The sequence below is a fragment of the Alligator sinensis genome, unplaced genomic scaffold (assembly GCF_000455745.1).
Source record: "Alligator sinensis unplaced genomic scaffold, ASM45574v1 scaffold7_1, whole genome shotgun sequence".
Classification (NCBI taxonomy): Eukaryota; Metazoa; Chordata; order Crocodylia; family Alligatoridae; genus Alligator; species Alligator sinensis.
In genome coordinates, this window is record NW_005841843.1 from 6288124 (window position 1) to 6291505 (window position 3382).

Sequence of the window (3382 nt, forward strand, 5' to 3'; positions counted from 1 at the left end):
CACAAGTTACCAAAGGTGAGAGGGGAGATCCAAAAGACACAGTCCAAGGCATAAGCTAAGATCAAAAGCCAAAAGTCAGAGAACTGGTGCTGAGCTCCAAGGAAGATCCAAAGTCAGGGTCACGGAAGCCAAGCTGAGTCAGGATATAAGGGAAACCAGGGAGCAGTGATCGTGAGGCTTGCCAGAATACACTGAGGCTCTGTGAAAGCATGCCTGTAGCTGCAGTTGTGCTTATAAGGGGTGAGCATTGTTTTCAGCACCCAATCCAGTTGCAGAGAACTGAGACAGTTGCATTAGCCAGGGACCAGGACCAGGTGTGACAACTCAGGTGCTCAGCCAAACCAGACTTGCCTGAACAGCAGCCCTGACGAAAAGGAGATTTAGGGGAAGTGGGATTTAATGCATGCTGAGATGCTGGCTGACAGTGGAGTAACTTGTATCAGTAGGGAATAGAAGTGTTCCTTAAACCAATATATGTAACTTCTGCTTAGTGCTCTTGTTTCCTGAAAAACTGACCGTTAAGGGAAACGAGCATTAAGCAAAACCGAAAGTATTTGACAATCCAAGATGGTGACCGCAAGCGTTATAATGAAACTTGTTGAGCACTAAGTGAAACCAGGTATCAATTTCAAATGAGCGTTATAACAAAACAGCGCTAAGTGAAACAGCGTTAAGCAGGGGTTGCCTGTATAACTCCTATCAGTCTAGAATTACGTTGGGTTGTCTGACTTTAACAGATAAGGTCTAACTTTGAACTGTGCATGCCATTTTTAGACCAAATTACACGCTGCAAACACTTGCGCACCTAGAGTTTCTACTGCACTAAACTCAATTCTATCAAGCTAAATGTAACAATTGTACACATCCTAAGATAATATTGTGTACCTCTGTAATCGACTCACCAGGAATGGAATAAAGGATTTCCAAAGGAGGGTCCACTTTCCAAATGATGTTACCAATTTTATATTTTGAAGAGTTATCTGAAAGGTATACAAATCTACATCTCTTTAGATCTCTAAGAAATTTGCATCTGTGGAGGCTCATGTGCTATTCATTTCAGCAAAGGGGGCAAATATAATATACTGAAATACTGGTTCCGATAACAGAATGTGGAAAAACTTGTATGTAGGGCTGGCATCTCATAATTTTGGCTATTTGTGCATATGTTGGAGATTCTCAATAATAAACGCACATCTAGGGATCCATACTAGCTTTGACAGAGGTTTAATACAGTTCAATCAACATGGTAGTATGGACATTGGAGCTAGGGACAAACATTCAAAAAGCTGGAACCTGAACTGACTCAATCTTTGCAGGTTAGTCTAACCTGGCTAGCCTAAGTTTGTAACTGCACAGACATCCCCTCTGAACTATGGAAATTCAGGTACATGCCTGCAGTGGCTCAGGCTAGAAGCCGAAGAGTGCTAGAGCAGCCCACCCTTCCCTTCCACAGTGCTGATCTGAGGGGGGCATGGCCATGCCCTGGCAGGACACCCTGATTAGAGAGAGGTTCCTCCCCACCCCACTTGATAACACAGCATTTATCAGTTCTGTTACCAGCATTTAACACTCCATCAGAAAAGAAAGCCTCTCTCATTAGTTCAAGCTCTTTTTAAACAACTTTTTGCAAGGAAAGAAGGAAGGGAGGACATTACCAGCTGACCTGTTGATTAGCTCCAAAAAGCCCTAAAGACACTGTCCTGTCTGTCTTACACAGACACCTCTCAGCATTAAATACCATACCACATGCAGGCTAGGGTCCATGCTGTGGGAGGAAGGAGGGAGGAATCCCTGCTTGAGCTGAGAGCAGCAGGGTGTGAGAGGAGGAACAGGAGGAAGTCAGGCAGATGCTCTGTGCCTGCAAGTCTCTGCCAGAGCTCCAGTGAGGGAGAAGAGGGGAGGGACCAGCCCTGCTGTGGAGCAGAGAGCCCCAACCAGCTCAGAGAGCATGCCGGGATGCTGGGAGAGTCTGGTTTAACTTAAACCAGGAAGGGGTCTGGGACAGACATTGCATAGACTGGTTTGACCCAAATCAGTTTAGTCTGATACTACATTCAACCAGGTTTATCTCAAGTTTCATCCATTTTCAAACTGGTTTATGTGCACTGAATGTCTGTTCTGTTACAAGTTTAAACCAGTTTCTGATCACTTAAACTGGTTTATGTGTAATGCCTGTCTATAGCCTTGAGGCTGCCCCTTTTATAGATAAATTATTGCCCTTATGGAGATGCATATGCATGGAGATGCAGTTAAGGCCTCATAAATGAAAGTGTTCCTGCAAAATCTGTCTTTAAGTAAAATCTACAGTAAAATCTAATTTTAAAATATATTAAGAACTAAATTAGCACAGGGAAACTAAGAACCTAAAGGACTAGTTGTAAGAGTCACTTAAATTCAAATTGTGCAAATGTTTAATATTGAAATTCAGGTTCTTATCACAAATTAAAAATGGTTTATAAAGATAAATGATTGTATGGATTAATAAAAGTTTTCTGTTTTCAGATTTTATGCTGACTGGAAATAGAGGAAATGTACCCTTAAAGAAATATTTTGTAGTGGTTGTTAACACCTTATATTCCTTCTCCAGGTGCCTTGCTGTTTCTTGAACTGTAATATAAATGTGCAAGTTGTTAACAGCAGGATGAACATTCAGCAACTTGAACAACCACCTGCCCCCATGACTGAATCATTATTTAAATTCCCTCTGCATTTCAGAAGTTTTAACACTGACAGAAATTCAGATTTACAATGCAAGACATCACATAAAAAGCTTCCACTGGGGTCCTCTCACCAATTCTTGTATGCAGCAAGAGTCCATTTTGGCTGCAGGTAGGTGGGATTTTAAAATGAAGAGTCTCGCATTTGATCATGATTATGGTTGGACATCAAATAAAGACCACTAACAATGCTCCTTTAAATCAATAATACTGAAATAATTAAAAAAGCCAAAGGAAAAAGATTGTCTGCAAGAAAATTATTTGAAGGGGCAAGAGAAGTATTTAAAATACTAGTGAATAATACTGTATAGTACAGTTGAACAGCCTCCAGTATGATTGGCTTCTACTCTCCTCTAATCAGGATCAAACCATAGATCTCACTGGGAGAGACTATAGTTTTTATTGAATAAAAAATAAAAAATTCTGAATGACAAAAGCCTTGACAAGATCTCTGCATAGTTACATACAGAAAAGTAAAAAGTAGATCTAGTTAAGCCTACTGAAAATTAGTAATACTAGCTTATGCTACCAAACGATTTATAACTTTGGAAATTGATATTTGCAAATGGTATTTTAAAACATATTAAATAAGCTGTGATACTTACCTGTGTTGCTTTCGAAAAGTTATAACAAAGAGAAATCAAAATCTTTTAATTTCCAAAGCA